The sequence below is a fragment of the Nycticebus coucang genome, chromosome 10 (assembly GCF_027406575.1).
Source record: "Nycticebus coucang isolate mNycCou1 chromosome 10, mNycCou1.pri, whole genome shotgun sequence".
NCBI classification, from domain to species: Eukaryota; Metazoa; Chordata; class Mammalia; order Primates; family Lorisidae; genus Nycticebus; species Nycticebus coucang.
The window spans coordinates 75,155,910-75,173,829 of record NC_069789.1 but is presented as its reverse complement, the minus strand read 5'-3'; the positions used below and the strand labels follow the sequence as shown (position 1 = coordinate 75,173,829).

The following is a 17,920-nucleotide window of genomic DNA, read 5'->3' as shown; positions in this document are numbered from 1 at the left end:
GGAATCTCTTTACTGTTTTCCCTAATGGCTGTACTGATTTACATTTCTACCAGCAATGTATAGGTGTTTCCTTTTCTCTACATCCATTTGTAATTTTTTGTGTTTTTGGTAATAGCCATTCCAGTCGGGGTGAGGTGATATCTCATTGTGGTTTTGATTTGCATTTCCCTGATGATGAGCATTTTTTCATATACCTGTTTGGTTTTTTTTTTGTAGAGACAGAGTTTCACTTTATCACCCTCGGTAGAGTGCCGTGGCCTCACACAGCTCACAGCAACCTCCAACTCCTGGGCTTAGGCCATTCTCCTGCCTCAGCCTCCCGAGTAGCTGGGACTACAGGCACCCGCCACAATTCCCGGCTATTTTTTTGTTGCAGTTTGGCTGGGGCTGGGTTTGAACCCGCCACCCTCGGTATATGGGGCCGGTGCCCTGCTCACTGAGCCACAGGTGCTGCCCACCTGTTTGGTTTTTATATGTCTTTTTTTTTTGACAATTGTCTATTCAGATATTTAGTGCTTTAAAAATCATATTACAGGGCGGTGCCGGTCCCATATGCTGGAGGTGGCGGGTTCAAACCCAGCCCCGGCCAAAAAAAAAAAAAATCATATTACAATTATTTTTTGCTATTGAGTTGAGTTTCTTATATGTTCTGGATATAAGCTCCTATAATCCTGATTAAAATAGAATTTAAAACTTCTTACTGGAGTGAAAATGTACTCTATATTTACTTTAATTTTAAATGCATATATATATAATGAAATATATTACCAAATTTGATACATATTATACAAGTGGAAAATTCATTATTCAAGGAAATAAGTATCTCAAATTATATTTCCGAATATGGTTTTTTTTTTTTTTTTTGGTAGAGACTGAGTCTCACTCTATCGCCCTCAGTAGAGTGCGGTGCCATCACACAGCTCACAGCAACCTCCAACTCCTGGGCTTTGGCGATTCTCTTGCCTCAGTCTCCTGAGTAGCTGGGACTACAGGTGCCTGCCACAATGCTTGGCTAGTTTTTTTGTTGTTGTTGTTGCAGTTTGGCCCAGGCCTGGTTTGAACCTGCCATCCTTGGCATGTGGGGCCAGTGCCCTACCCGCTGAGCCATAGGTGCCACTCATATTGTTTTTTTTTTTTTGGTCAGTTTTTGGTTAGGGCTGGGTTTAAACCCACCACCTCTAGTATATGGGGCCAGTGCCCTACTCCTTCAGCCACAGGTGCTGCCCGATTTTTTTTTAATGGTGACTGCTAGAGCTAACAAAATTCTGTTGCCAAATTAGGTATTTAGAGTATTAGGCTAATCTATGCACATGGCTAATCCATGATTGAGAATTCTTAAAGCAAGTTTACATACCACAATAGACTATAAATAGATAATGCTGATCATTCTTAAAAAATGTGGGAGAAGGGCAGCGCCTGTGGCTCAGTGAGTAGGGCGCCGGCCCCATATGCCGAGGGTGGCGGGTTCAAACCCAGCCCCGGCCAAACTGCAACAAAAAAATATCCGGGCATTGTGGCGGGTGCCTGTAGTCCCAGCTGCTCGGGAGGCTGAGGCAAGAGAATCGGGTAAGCCCAAGAGTTAGAGGTTGCTGTGAGCCGTGTGACACCACGGCACTCTACCCGAGGGCGGTACAGTGAGACTCTGTCTCTACAAAAAAAAAAAAAAAAAAGTGGGAGAATTATAGTACAGTGCCTGTGCTTCTCAATTGTATTATAATGAAACTTCATACTAGGAAGTGAAACTAAAAATAAGTACCTTAATAAAAAAGTATCATGATTTATGAATGACATCAATGCAGCAATATTTTTAAAAAATATTTGAAATCTTTTAACTTGTTTTGTGCTGATTGTGCTGATCATAATATCTGAATTCGGTATAAGATTTTGTAGTCTTCATTATACTAACTAACAGTCTTTAGTTTTAGTTTTGGGTAAAGTTAGGCAAAAGTAGCTAGAATAGAGAGAAATTGTTTGTTTGTAAAATCTGATTTATTTTTCAGCAGACTTATTTTATAATTGTTTCTTTGGTTCTTGTCATGTAACAGTAGAATTTTAGATATGTTAGGAAAATCATCAAATTGATTTGTTGCAAATTGGTTCAGTTTTCAATGCCAGTCATTTTAATTACAGATATCAATATAATTCTTCAGAATGTATTTAAGACAGTAGCTATTTTCTCAGTGGTTTAGGGAATTATAATTGTGGAAAGAAAAAGGGTCTTGGTTTTCATTACAGAAAAGATTATGGTTGGAGAAAGAGACTCAGTAAAGTAACTCAAGATCTAGAGGCAAGGCTTAATCTTGGTGACTAAGTCAGTAGATTGAATTTGGATTTGACATGTCAATTGATATATGACATCTCTTTCTGCCGGTTACCAACTAGATTTGTCCTGAGTCATTAGTTTCACCTGGAGAACATTGGTTGTGGATTCAATAATATCATTTCTTCTGGCACTATCCTTAGAACATAACCAAAAGTCTCCTATCCAAGTTGGAACCTAGCCCAGTCTTGCCTAGTTGAAAGTTACTTGTGGTCTTGGCTCTAGCAAACATGGCAAAGGATTTTAAAAAGTCTATTTGGATAATCATTTCTTGAAATTGAACACCTTTCTCAAAGAATATGTACTTAGTTTATAAATACTTTCATTAATTTTTATAGTTCTTAGGGAGAGAGATGCACAAATTTTGACATTTTTGCTTTGAGAATATTTACTGAACATCTGAATGCTTATAATATATCCAAAATTAACATAAAAATAAAAAATTGATCAATTTATTCTTATTTCTAAGAGCAGAACAAGAGTATTTATTCAGTATGGTTAAGAAAGGAGAATTGAAGCTGATGAAAATACAAGCACACTAATAAGGAGAACTGAAAATGTATAGAGAAAATAACCCAATTACTATAAAGTCTTTAGATCAACTACAAATATTATGGACAGGCTAGATTGCAACTATCTATAGTAAATGGAAATAGCCTTTATTGGTATCAAATTTATTGGTATTGATATCATTACTCTCTGAGTGAAGAAAGGACTATATAAAGAATAAAGGCACCGAGAATACAGCAAAACTGTAATATAATAAGTTTACTATTTACTATCTATGAGTAACTGGGAAATTAGACTCTCAGAATTTCATTTTATCATTTATAAATATAAATAACAACATCCATTTTGTAGGGAAGACAATGAGAGTTTGTATCTAGTGGAATATGTAATGTATTCACAATCAATGATTTCTTGTAATAACAACAATATCATCTTTTGTACTTGTTATTAATAAACATTTGGCTTCGCAACAATTTCAAAGCATTATATAACAAATAAAAATATTACTCATTATTTTTATAATGAGTAAGGAGGTTTTTGAGTATTTGGAAGTTCATTTGATATTAGAAGTTCTAGAATATGGAAAAAGAATATGAATAATTTTGGGAGGAAATTTACAAATAAGTCAAGCAATCAGCAAGAAAAAAAGCAAACAACCTTATTAAAAAGTGGACAAAAGAAATGAACAGAAACTTTTCAAATGAAGATAATCTAATGGCCAACAAACACAAGCAAGAAAGTTTCTTATCTCTCACCATTAAGTATGATGTTAGCTATAGGCTTACTATAGATGTTCTTTATCAAGTTGAAGAAGTTCCATTCATCTCCTGACTTGCTGAAAGTTATTTTTTTAAAATCATGAATGGGTGTTGAATTTGTCAAATGCTTTTTTTAATTGTTGATATTATAATATGATTTTTCTTCTTTAGCTTGTTGATATAATGTGTTACAATAATTGAATTTTGAATGTTAAACCAGCCTTTATACCTGGAATAAATATGTCACTTGGTATGGGTCTATAATTCTTGTATACATTGTTGGGCTCAACTTGCTAATACTTCATTGAGAATGTTTGCATCTATGTTCATGAGAGATATTGGTTTGTGATTTATATTTTTTATTTTGTAATATCTTTGTTTGGTTTTAGAATTAGGGTTATGGTGGCCTCCTGTATAAGTTAGGAAATGTTTTCTCTGCTTCCAGTGCTGGATGATATTGGATGGAACTGATATGCATTTTCCTTAAGTGTGTGGAAGAATTCCCTAGTGAACCATGAACCTAATGCTTTCTGTTTTGGAAGGCTATCAATTTTTGATTCAATTTCTTTACTAGATATGGGTCTATTTCTTCTTGTGTGAGTTCTTGTAGATTGTGACTTTCAGGGAATTCATTGATTTTATTCAAATTATCAAATTTGTGGGCATAGAGTTATTAATGATATTTCTATTATTATCTCTTTAGTGTCCTTGGGATCTATAATGATGTCCCGGATTTCATTTCTGACATTTGTAGTTTGTATTCTCTTTCTTTTTATCTTAGTTAACCTTGCTAAAGGTTTATTGATTTATTGATTTGTTTTATTTTATTATTTTTTCTTTATTAAATCATAACTGTATACATTAATGCATTTATGAGGTACAATGTGCTGATTTGATATACAGTGTAGAATGTTGACATCAAACTGACTAACATAGCCATCTCCTCACTTACTTAATTGCTGTGGTAAGACTTTTGTATTCTATTCTTTTTTTTCTTTTTAATTTCAGCTTGCTTGTTCTTTCTTCTTCGTTTGAAGTACCTTTTTTTTGTTTGTTTCTTTTCTTTCTTTCTTTTTTTTTTTTTGACTGTTCTTTCTTTGGCAATTCTCTTTCCCATTGCCTCCCCAGTAGCTGGGGTTTACAGATGCCCACCACAATGTCCGGCTGTTTTTGATGTTAGTAGAGACGGGGTCTTACTCTGGCTCACTGCTGCTCTTACTGATCTCGAACCTTTGAGCTCAGGCAATCCACCCGCCTTGGCAGCCCACAGCGTTGGGACTACAGGGGTGAGCCACCATGCCTGGCCTGTACTCTATTCTTAATAGTTTTGAAATGTACCATTGCATTATGCACATTAGGTGAGGTCCCACCAAATACCCTCACCTTCTCCCGGCCTCCCTTCTCCTCTCACCACTGTTCCCGCCTTCTTTCTGGACTATAATTATGTTTTACAGTTTGTATGGATGTGTAGGTGATTATATATTGATTTCATAGTAATATTGAGTACACTGGATACTTTTTCTTCCATTCTTGAGATACTTTACTAGGAAGAATATGTTCCAGGTAAACATAAAAGATGTAAAGTCTTCATCTTTTTTATGGCTGCATAGTATTCCATGGTATACACATACGCAATTTGTTAATCCATTTGTGGGTTGATGGGCACTTGGGCTGTTTCCATGACTTGGCAGTTATGAATTGAGCTGCAATAAACATTCTGGTCAAATGTCTTTGTTATAAAATGATTTTTGATCTTCTGGGTATATACCTAGTAGAGGAATTGCAGTATAGAATGGCACGTCTACTTTTAGCTCTTGAGTGTTCTCCAAACTTCTTTCCAAAAGGAATGTATTATCTTGCATTCCCACAAGCAGTTTAGAAGTGTTTTCTTCTGTTCACATCCATGCCAACATCTGTAATTTTGGGATTTTGGGATGTGGGCTGATTTTACTGGAGTTAGATGATATCTCAAAGAGGTTTTGATTTGCTGTGATGATTAACGATGATGAGCATTTCTTCATGTGTTTGTAGACCATGCACCTAAAAACTTCTTCACAGAAGCTTCTGTTCAAGTCTCTTGCCCACATAGAAATGAGGTTATTTGTTTTTATGGATTAATTTGAGTTCTCTGTAGATTTTAGTTATCAGACCTTTGTGAGAAGCATAACCTGTAAATACCTTCTCCCGTTCTGAAGGTTGTCTGTTTGCTTTACTTACTGTGCTCTTGGTGGCGCAGACGCTTTTTAGTTTGATCAGGTCCCAATAATGTATTTTTATTTTTTATTTTTTCAGAGGGCTTTATTTTTTTGTATCAGTCAGAATGGACCATACATCTTACTCCATATAACAAAAATTTGATTCTTTGTTATGCTACATATGCAGGGGAGGCCTATAGGAAGGCTCACTTAGGAGAGGTGTTCTTTCATGCTGATGGATGCTCCATCCATGATTGCCAAGGCAGGAAATAAATAAAAAATAGTACAGGGTGCGCTGGCTCTTATAGCTTCCACCAGAGATGATACATGTCACTTTCTTTTTTTGGCCAGGGCTGGGTTTGAACCCGCCACCTCCAGCATATGGGGCCGGCGCCCTACCCTTTTGAGCCACAGGCACCGCCCCATGTCACTTTCTTCCAATAATGTATTTTTGGTGTTGCTTCAATTGCCGGGGGTTCCTCCTCATAAAATATTCTCCCAGGCCATTTTCTTCAAGTGTTCTTCCTCCACTCTCTTCTAGTATTTTTATAGTTTCATGTCTTAAGTTTAAATCTTTTATCCAGTGAGAATAAATTTTTGTTAAAGGTAGAAGGTGAGGGTCCAGTTTCAGTCTTTTACAGGTCACCAGCCAGTTTATCCAGCACCACTTGTTAAATAGGCAATCTTTCTCCCAGTGAATGTTTTTGACAGGCTTATCAAAGATCAAATGATGATAGGTGTCTGGGTTCATCTCTTGGTTCTCTATTCTGTTCCATACATCTACCTCTCTGTTTTTGTGCCAGTACCATGCTGTTTTGATCAGCATAGATTTATAATATAGCCTGAAGTCTCATAATGTTATACCTCCTGATTTGTTTTTATGTCTGAGTAATATATTACTATTGGCTACTCGAGGTTTTTCTGATTCCATGTAAATCGAAGTACTATTTTTTCAAGCTCTTCAAAGTATGGCAATGGTGCTTTAATAGGGATTGCATTAATCTGTAAATTGTTTTGGGTAGTGTGGACATTTTAACAATGTTGATTGCTCCCAACCAGGAGCATGCTATTTTTTCCATTTGTTAACATCTTCAACTATTTCTTTACTCAGAGTTTCATAATTCTCCTTATAGAGATCTTTCATGTCCTTTGTTAGGTAAATTCCCAGGTATTTCATCTTTGCACTACTATAAAAGGAATAGAGTCCTTGACTATATTTTTAACTGGACTATGGTTGGCATATATAAAAGCTATTATTTTTTAAGTATTGCTTTTGTATCCTGAGACAGTGCTGTATCCCTTGATCACTTCTAAGAGTTTTGTAGTTGAGTCTAGGATTTTCCAGGATCATATCATATGATATAGGATCATGTCATCTGTGAAGAGTGAGAGTTTCATCTCCTCTGACCCCATTTGAATACCCTCCAACGCCTTCTCTTGCCTGATTGCGATGGTTAGGACTTCCATTACTATGTTGAATAGCGGTGGAGACAAAGGGCATCCTTGTCTAGTTCCAGATAGGAGTGGAAATGTTTTCAATTTTACTCCATTCAATATGCCGTTGGCTGTGGGTTTGCTGTAGATGGCCTCTGTCAGGTTCAGAAATGACCCTTCTAAGTCTATTTTCTTAAGTGTCGTGATCATGAAAGGGTGCTGGATATTGTCAAATGCTTTTTCTGCATCAACTGAGAGAATCATATGGTCCTTGTTTTTTATGTTATTTATGTGATATATTATATTTATGGATTTACATATATTTAACCAAGCTTGTAACCCTGGGATAAAATCAACTGGATCATGGTGTATAGTTTTTTTGATGTGTTGTTGAATTGATTTTATTTTTTTAAAGAACCATCTTTCAATTTCACTGATTTTTTTTCTATTTATGTCATTTCTAAGTTTATTGATTTCTGCTTTAATTTTTACCATTCTTCTTCTGCTTATCTTGGATTTAATTTGCTCTTCTTTTTCTAGTTTCCTAAGGTGAAAGCTTAGATGATTTTAGATCTTTCTTTACTAATATATGCATTTAATTCTACAAAAGTCCTACTAGGCATTGATTCCACTACATCCTATAAATTTTGGTAAGTTGCATTTTCATTTAGTTTCACATATTTTTAAGTTTCTCTTGAGACTTCTTTGACCCATGTGTTATTTAGATGTGTATTGTTTAGTCTTCACATGTTTTGGAATTTTTTAGTTGTCTTTTGGCTATTAATTTGTAGAATAAGCAGACATTTTAAGATTTGTATTTTTAAATATATGTAAAGATATGTTCTATCGCCATTCCTATCTTGATGAATGTTCCATGTGAACTTGAGAAGATTGTGTATTGTTCTGACATGAAGTAGTATATCAATGTCAATTATTCTTGTGTTACAGATGTCAATTGATGGTATTATGGCGTTCAGTTGTTCTGCCTGTTAGATCTGTCCATCTTTGACAGAGAGAGGTTAAAAGTCTTCATATGTATAAATAGTAGATTCATCTATTTGTCCTTAAAGTTCTATCAGTTTTTCCTTATTTATGTCGATGTATTATTATTTGGCACGTACACTTTAAGGATTGTTATGTCCCTTGAAAAATTTTTCCCTTTATTATGTGTTATATATTTATTATATGCAATTTTCCTTCTTATCCCTGATAATTTTCCTTCCCCTGACATCTGCTCTATATGAAATTAATATAGTTATTTCTTTTAATTAATTTTAGCCTTGTATCTTTCTCCATCTCTATACTTTTAGTCTGTAGGTGTCTTTACATTTAAAGCAAGTTTCTGGTAGATACATATAGGTGAATCTTATTTTTTGTCCAATCTGACAATCTCTTTTAATTGGTGTATTCAGGTCGTTTGATGTTCAAAGTGATTACTGATATAGGTGGATTAATATCTAACATATTTGTTATCATTTTATATTCTCTGCCCTTTTTCCTTGTATCTATTTTGTTTTATACACTTTTTGTTCCCTTTGTCATTCTTAATCACCTATTCATTGAACATATTCCACCCCCTAGCATGATGGTATTATTTCTTTTTTTTAATATTTTTTTCTAGTGTTTGCCTTAGAATTTGCAGTATATATTTGCAGCCAATCAGAGTCCACTTTCAAATAAACCTACATATTTATAGGTACTGAAAGTCTTATATAATAATAAAATACCTATAATTTCTCTCTTTAATCCCTTATAACATTATTATTGTCATTCATTTCACTTATATATGAGCATAGATACAGAGGGTACCAAAAAAATGTATACACATTTAAAGAAAGGAAAATACTGTGTTAAAATTGTAATACTTAATATATACCAGTAACAAAAGATGAATACAAGTTATGTTTGAGTACTTCTTTTCATTTGAGAAATCAAATGTGACTTGAGTGTTACAATTTTTTATTTTATTTTTTTATTGTTGGGGATTCATTGAGGGTACAATAAGCCAGGTTACACTGATTGCAATTGTTAGGTAAAGTCCCTCTTGCAATCATGTCTTGCCCCCATAAAGTGTGACACACACCAAGGCCCCACCCACCTCCCTCCTTCCCTCTTTCTGTTTCCCCCCCATAACCATAATTGTCATTAATTGTCCTCATATCAAAATTGAGTACATAAGATTCATGCTTCTCCACTCTTGTGATGTTTTACTAAGAATAATGTCTTCCACGTCCATCCAGGTTAATACAAAGGATGTAAAGTCTCCATTTTTTTTAATGGCTGAATAGTATTCCATGGTATACATATACCACAGCTTGTTAATCCATTCTTGGGTTGGTGGGCATTTAGGCTGTTTCCACATTTTGGCGATTGTAAATTGAGCTGCAAAAAACAGTCTAGTACAAGTGTCCTTATGATAAAAGGATTTTTTTCCTTCTGGGTAGATGCCCAGTAATGGGATTGCAGGATCAAATGGGAGGTCTAGCTTGAGTGCTTTGAGGTTTCTCCATACTTGCTTCCAGAAAGGTTGTACTAGTTTGCAGTCCCACCAGCAGTGTAAAAGTGTTCCCTTCTCTCCACATCCACGCCAGCATCTGCAGTTTTGAGATTTTGTGATGTGGGCCATTCTCACTGGGGTTAGATGATATCTCAGGGTTGTTTTGATTTGCATTTCTCTAATATATAGAGATGATGAACATTTTTTCATGTGTTTGTTAGCCATTCGTCTGTCATCTTTAGAGAAAGTTCTATTCATGTCTCTTGCCCATTGATATAAAGGATTGTTGGCTTTTTTCATGTGGATTAATTTGAGTTCTCTATAGATCCTAGTTATCAAGCTTTTGTCTGATTGAAAATATGCAAATATCCTTTCCCATTGTGTAGGTTGTCTCTTTGCTTTGGTTATTGTCTCCTTAGCTGTACAGAAGCTTTTCAGTTTAATGAAGTCCCATTTGTTTATTTTTGTTGTTGTTGCAATTGCCATGGCAGTCTTCTTCATGAAGTCTTTCCCCAGGCCAATATCTTCCAGTGTTTTTCCTATGCTTTCTTGGAGGATTTTTATTGTTTCATGCCTTAGGTTTAAGTCCTTTATCCATCTTGAATCAATTTTTGTGAGTGGGGAAAGGTGTGGGTCCAGTTTCAGTCTTTTACATGTAGACATCCAGTTCTCCCAACACCATTTATTGAATAGGGAGTCTTTCCCCCAAGGTATGTTCTTGTTTGGTTTATCAAAGATTAGGTGGTTGTAAAATGTTAGTTTCATTTCTTGGTTTTCAATTCGATTCCAAGTGTCTATGTCTCTGTTTTTGTGCCAGTACCATGCTGTCTTGAGCACTATGGCTTTGTAGTACAGACTAAAATCTGGTATGCTGATGCTCCCAGCTTTATTTTTGTTATAGAGAACTGCCTTAGCTATACGGGGTTTTTTCCGGTTCCATACAAAACGCAGAAACATTTTTTCCAAATCTTGAAAGTACGATGTTGGTATTTTGATAGGAATGGCATTGAATAGGTAGATTGCTTTGGGAAGTATAGACATTTTAACAATGTTGATTCTTCCCATCCATGAGCATGGTATGTTCTTCCATTTGTTAATATCCTCTGCTATTTCCTTTCTGAGGATTTCATAGTTTTCTTTATAGAGGTCCTTCACCTCCTTCGTTAGGTATATTCCTAGGTATTTCATTTTCTTTGAGACTATGGTGAAGGGAGTTGTGTCCTTAATTAGCTTCTCATCTTGACTGTTATTGGTGTACACAAAGGCTACTGACTTGTGGACATTGATTTTATATCCTGAAACATTACTGCATTTTTTGATGACTTCTAGGAGTCTTGTGGTTGAGTCTTTGGGGTTCTCTAAGTATAAGATCATGTCGTCAGCAAAGAGGGAGAGTTTGACCTCCTCTGCTCCCATTTGGATTCCCTTTATTTCCTTGTCTTGCCTAATTGTATTGGCTAGAACTTCCAGCACTACGTTGAATAGTAAAGGTGACAGAGGACAACCTTGTCTGGTTCCAGTTCTAAGAGGAAAAGCTTTCAGTTTTACACCATTCAGTAAAATATTGGCTGTGGGTTTGTCATAGATAGCTTCAATCAGTTTTAGAAATGTGCCACCTATGCCTATACTCTTCAGTGTTCTAATTAGAAAAGGAAGCTGGATTTTATCAAATGCTTTTTCTGCATCTATTGAGAGGATCATGTGATCTTTATTTTTGCCTCTGTTAATATGGTGGATAATGTTTATGGACTTGCGTATGTTAAACCAGCCTTGCATCCCTGGGATGAAGCCTACTTGGTCGTGATGAATGACTTTTTTGATGATAAGCTGTAATCTATTGGCTAGGATTTTGTTGAGAATTTTCGCGTCTATGTTCATGAGTGAGATTGGTCTGAAATTCTCCTTTTTTTTGGGTCTTTTCCTGGTTTTGGTATCAGGGTGATGTTTGCTTCATAGAATGTGTTGGGGAAGATTCCTTCTTCCTCAATTTTTTGGAATAATTTCTGCAGTACAGGAATAAGCTCTTCCTTGAAGGTTTGATAGAATTCTGGAGTGAAGCCATCTGGACCAGGGCATTTTTTGGTTGGAAGCTTTTTTATTGTTTCTTTGATCTCAGTGCTTGAAATTGGTCTGTTCAGGAGCTCTATTTCTTCCTGGCTAAGTCTAGGGAGAGGGTGTGATTCCAAATATTGATCCATTTCTTTCACATTGTCAAATTTCTGGGCATAGAGTTTCTGGTAGTATTCAGAGATGATCTCTTGTATCTCTGTGGGATCAGTTGTTATTTCCCCTTTATCATTTCTGATTGAGGTTACTGGCGATTTTACTTTTCTATTCCTCGTTAGTCTGGCCAATGGTTTATCTATTTTATTTATTTTTTCAAAAAACCAACTCCTTGTTTCATTAATTTTCTGAATGATTCTTTTGTTTTCAATTTCATTGATCTCTGATTTGATTTTGGATATTTCTTTTCTTCTACTGATTTTAGGCTTAGATTGTTCTTCTTTTTCCAATTCCATGAGATCTCTTGTGAGATTGTTGATGTGCTCTCTTTCTGTTTTTCGAATGTAGGCATCTAAAGCGATGAATTTTCCTCTCAAAACTGCTTTTGCAGTATCCCACAGGTTTTGGTAGCTTGTGTCTTCATTGTTCTTATTCTCAAGGAAGTTAATGATTTCCTGTTTTATTTCTTCCTTCACCCATCTGTTATTCCACAGAAGATTGTTTAGTTTCCATGCCTTTGGGTGGAGTCGAGCATTTTTGTTAGAGTTGAGTTCCACCTTTAGTGCCTTATGGTCTGAGAAGATACAAGGTAAAATTTCAATTCTTTTGATTCTGTTGATAATTGTTTTGTGTCCCAGGATATGATCAATTTTGGAGAATGTTCCATGGGGTGATGAGAAGAATGTATATTCTTTATCTTTGGGATGGAGTGTTCTATATGCGTCTATCAAGCACAGTTGTTCTAGGGTCTCATTTAAGTCTCTTATATCCTTGTTTAATTTCTGTTTAGAGGATCTGTCCAGCTCTGTAAGAGGAGTGTTAAGGTCCCCTGTTATTATGGTATTATCAGATATCATATTGCTCAGACTGAGTAAGGTCTGTTTCAAGAATCTGGGACCATTTAAATTGGGTGCATAGATATTTAGAATTGAAATGTCTTCTTGTTGTATTTTTCCCTTGACCAATATAAAGTGACCATCTTTGTCTTTTTTGACTTTAGTTGCTTTAAATCCACATGTATCTGAAAATAAGATTGCAATTCCTCTTTTCTTCTGAATGCCATTTGCCTGAAAAATTGTCTTCCAACCCTTGACTCGGAGCTTTAATTTGTCTTTTGAAGCCAGGTGTGTTTCTTGCAGACAGCAAATGGATGGCTTGTGTTTTTTAATCCAGTCAACCAATCTATGTCTCTTCAGTGGGGAATTCAAGCCATTAACATTTATTGAGATAATTGATAAGTGTGGTAGTATTCTATTCGTCTTATTTTGTGAGAGTCCATTGCTTAGTTTTATCTTTTGCATCAGTGTGGAGGTTAGGTTCTGTCCTTTAATTTCTGAGTTCTTACTTTGCTGCTGATCCATTGTGATGGTCAGTGTGCAGAACAGGTTGAAGTATTTCCTGTAGAGCTGGTCTTGTTGTGGCGAATTTCCTCAATGTTTGTATATCCGTAAATGATTTGATTTCTCCATCAATTTTGAAGCTTAGCTTAGCAGGGTACAGAATTCTGGGCTGGAAATTGTTCTGTTTAAGTAGATTAAAGGTAGATGACCATTGTCTTCTTGCTTGGAAAGTTTCATTAGAGAAGTCTGCAGTCACTCTGATGGATTTGCCCCTGTAGGTCAACTGGCGCTTACTCCTGGCAGCTTGCAGAATCTTTTCTTTTGTCTTGACTTTGGACAGGTTCATCACAATGTGTCTTGGAGAAGCTCGGTTAGATTTGAGGCGACCTGGGGTCTGATAGCCCTCTGAAAGCAGTGTGTCAGAATCTTTGGTGATATTTGGGAAATTTTCTTTTATAATATTCTCTAGTATGGCTTCCATTCCTCTGGGGCATTCTTCTTCCCCTTCTGGAATTCCTATAACTCGTATGTTGGAACGCTTCATAAAGTCCCATAATTCTGACAGTGAACGTTCTGCTTTCTCTCTCTTCTTTTCTGCCTCTTTTACTATCTGAGTTATCTCAAAAAGTTTGTCTTCTATCTCTGAAATGCTTTCTTCTGCATGGTCTAACCTGTTGCTAATACTTTCCATTGCATCTTTAAGTTCCCTGATTGACTGTTTCATTTCCTTCAGCTCTGCTATATCCTTTTTATATTCTTCATATCGTTCATCTCTGATGTGATTCTGTTTTTGGATTTCCTTTTGTTTATTTTCTACTTTATTAGCAGTTTCCTTCATTGTTTCCATCATTTCTTTCATTGTTTTCAACATGTGTATTCTAAATTCCCTTTCTGTCATTCCTAACATTTCTGTATAGGTGAAATCCTCTGCAGTAGCTACCTCATGGTCCCTTGGCGGGGTTGTTCTGGACTGGTTCTTCATGGTGCCTGGAGTTTTCTGCTGATTCTTCCTCATGGGTGATTTCTTTAATCTGTTTCCTTGCCCTAATTTTCCTTTCACTGCCTCTTGCTCTTTAAGAACTCGTGCCTGTGGACTAAGGGTTACAGGACCAGAAGGGTGAGAAGGTTTAAGAGCAAAAAAGGGATGAAAGAAAGGAGGGCCAAGTGATAAGAAAAAAAAAAGAAAAATAGAGAAAGGAGAGGGGGTGGGTAAAGGGAATATTGACAGAAAGAAGAGAGTCACAGAAAGAGGGAGACAGAGCATTATAGGTGTACAGTAGGGTACTTTGATACAACCTTAGAAAAAACCCACCTTCTGGGGGTGCCCAGTTGGGTGGTTCCCTTCAGGTCAGCAGCTCTTTGCTAACCTGATCAGACACAGTACCCCACCTCCACGAAGTAGAGAGGAAAGACAAAAATGCTATAAATCAAACCAAAACAAGCAAACAGAAAACTTTACGGGATAAAATTGGGTGGAAAAACCAAATAATAGCGGTAGAAACGCTAACAAAAATGAAGTTCTAATTATTGAAATAGGCAGCAATGGGAAATTATAATTAAACTAGAAAAATTGAGAAAGAAAAAGGATCTGTATGGAAAAGGTTGAACTTAAAAAACAGAACAACAATCCACAACATCCAAATAAACAAAAAAAACAACCAAACCAAAAAAAAAAAAAAAAAAACAACCAAAAACAAAGCAGTATGTATATGTTATTGAATATTGTCTGGGCAACACGTGGTCTTCTGGGGTATGAGATGTTAATCACAGTTCTGATACGACTGGAGGCTGCTAGTTTCTCAAACCCCAGCAGGTAGACACCCTAAATCTCTCTTCAGCCCACTTAAAAGGCACTTTTAACTTGTTCACTTACTGTGCAGAAGCTTTCTCAGGGAAGTGCTTGTCACTGGAATCACTGCTGAAGTGGCTATCCACTTACCCTGTTTCTCCCTCTGCCCCCGAGGGTTAGGGCTGCAAGGCGGCTCAGACCCCGCCCTTAGGCTACTTGGTCGCTGGGTTACCAGCTCCCACCCAATTCCAGCTCTGCGACCCTGAGGGCGGAGCTTGCCGGGGCAGATCGCTCACAAGGTCTGCCTGTGACCCAGAGCCAAACACTATTAGCTCCGTCTGGCTCAGCAGCTCAGACTGGGGCCCTAGACAAAGGCCAAAGTTCTCTGCACTCCCGCTCAGGCTCTCCCCAAGGCAGTTCAGCTGAGTGCCAAGTCCAAAGACACCAAAACAGTTCACGGGTAAGGCCTTTCTGGTTTGCAGTCTCGCTGCTACTGAACTTACATTTGCGGGCGGGTTTAGACGGATTGAACACACGCGACCACTTGCCGGTTTTCCACTGTTTTAGTCCTCCTCTTGGGGTCCAGAAGTCTCTCGCTGACTCCCTGTATCCTCTCAGGGGTGATGATAGGCAGATCCCACCAGCCAGAGATGCCTGGAGTCCTATATCCCCAGACTCACGGTGCCCAGATGCAAGGAAGCTGTTACTCGGCTGCCATCTTGCTCCGCCTCCCGAGTGTTACAATTTTAATATAATTTTTTCTGTTCTTGAAATGTGTATACAGTTTTTGCCAGACTCTATATGTGTGTTGTACATAAATACAATGTTGCTATAATTATTCTGAACAAGCTCTTATCCGTTAGGTCAATTCAGAATGAGAAAAATAATGCTTTTCATTTTGCCTTGACTTATTTCTTCTTCGATGCTCTTCTTTTTTTTATGTAGATCTGAGTTTCTAATCTATGATATTTTCTTCTTCCACTCAAGAATATTTTTTGACATTTCTTACAAGGGAGGTCTAACAATTTTTGTTTGTCTGAGAAATTATTTTTCCTTCATTTTTGAAGGATAATTATATAGGAGACAGAATTCTATGATTTTTTTCTCTCAGTATTTCAAATATTTCATTCTTCTTGCTGGCATGATTTCTGAGGAAAAGTCAGATATAATTATTATTTTTGCTTCTCTATACTAGCTATTTTCTGAAGCTTTATTATGTTATATATTACCTCAATAGTTCAAAAAGTTTCATGGTAAATATAAATATTCAAAGCAATTTTGTACTCATGGTAGCCTGGCTTATTATTTATATTTACCATTTTTTTTAAATTGGGCATATTTAACATAAAATATTTATGCAGTTTGCATAGCAAGCATGTATCTCAATGGATTAAACTGTGAAAACTGTAGTTATTTATTTATTTTATGAGATGGAGTTTCATTCACTCTGTTGCCCAGGCTACAGTGCCATGGCATCAGCCTAGCTCACAGCAACCTCAAATTCCTGGGCTCAAGCCATCCTCCTGCCTCAGTCTCCCAAATAGCTGGGACTATAGGCACCTGCCATAACACTTGACTCATTTTCTAAATAGCTGGGACTATAGGCACCTGCCATAACACTTGACACATTTTCTTTTTTTAGTAGAGATGAGGTCTCGCTCTTGCTCAGGCTGGTCTGGAACTCTTGAACTCAAGGGATCCACCCACCTTGGCCTCCCAGAGTGCTGAGATTACAGGTGTGACTCATTGCACCCTGGCCTAAGATTATAGTTTTATTTTATTTTACTTTTTTTATTTTTATTTTTGAGACAGAGCCTCAAGCTGTCACCCTGGGTAGAGACTGTGGCATCACAGCTCACAGCAACCTCCAACTCCTGGGCTCAAGCGATTCTCCTGCCTCTGCCTCCCAAGTAGCTGGGACTACAGGTGCCCGCCACAACGCCCGGTATTTTTTGGTTGTAGCTGTCATTGGTGTTTGGCGGGCCTGCACTGGATTGTGAACCCGCCAGCTCAGGTGTATGTGGCTGGAGCCTTAGCCACTTGAGCCACAGGTGCTGAGCCTAAGATTATAGTTTTAGATGGCAATTATTCGAAGTTATTGTCATCATCTATGAAGCTACCTTTTTTGTTGTTGTTGTTGTTCGTTTGTTTGTTTGTTTTGGGACAGAGTTTCACTATGTCATCCTCAGTAGAGTGCTGTGGCGTCTCAGCTCACAGCAACCTCAAACTCTTTGGCTTAAGTGATTCTCTTGCCTCAGCCTCCCAAGTAGCTGGGACTACAGGCGCCTGCCACAATGCTTGACTATTTTTTTGTTGCAGTTGTCATTGTTGTTTAGCAGGGTGCGGCCAGGTTCTAACCCATCACTCTCAGTGCACGTGGCTGGTGCTGTAGCCACTGTGCTATGGGCACCGAGCCTGCCTTTTTTTTTTTTTGTAGCAGGGATTCAAGTGTGGTTTTTGGTTGTAGCAAAAGGCAACACGCCTTTATTAAAAACATTTATATTTTTTCATGATTGATGGTTTTATTTATGGATAATAGAATCCTGGCTACTGAGAGCTCTTTTGGATGTTGAAAATATTTCTTTATGAAAATAAAGTTGAATAAGCATCATCTTAAAGGACTGTCATACTGCTTTGCCTTTATAAAGAAGGTACACTCATTACCCATGACTTCGTCTCTTCTCTGATACTGTTATAAATCTGAATATTATTTGCCCTATTGATAGAGTGATTTCTTCTGAAGCTATTGAGTGCTAATTTTCCCCATTACATCTTACTACTTCTGTTCCTTATGAATCTAGCTATATATTTGACAATTTTTTCCTGTCTCCTTGTTTTTAGACTACAAATACTC

General features: G+C 37.0%; 1 protein-coding gene across 2 annotated transcripts in view; it reads left to right on the top strand.

Moving 5' to 3' along the window:
• PLA2G4A (phospholipase A2 group IVA) overlaps positions 1-17,920 on the top strand; it is a 174,345-nt gene that overhangs the window by 37,031 nt on the left and 119,394 nt on the right. The gene's annotated exons all lie outside the window — the stretch shown is intronic.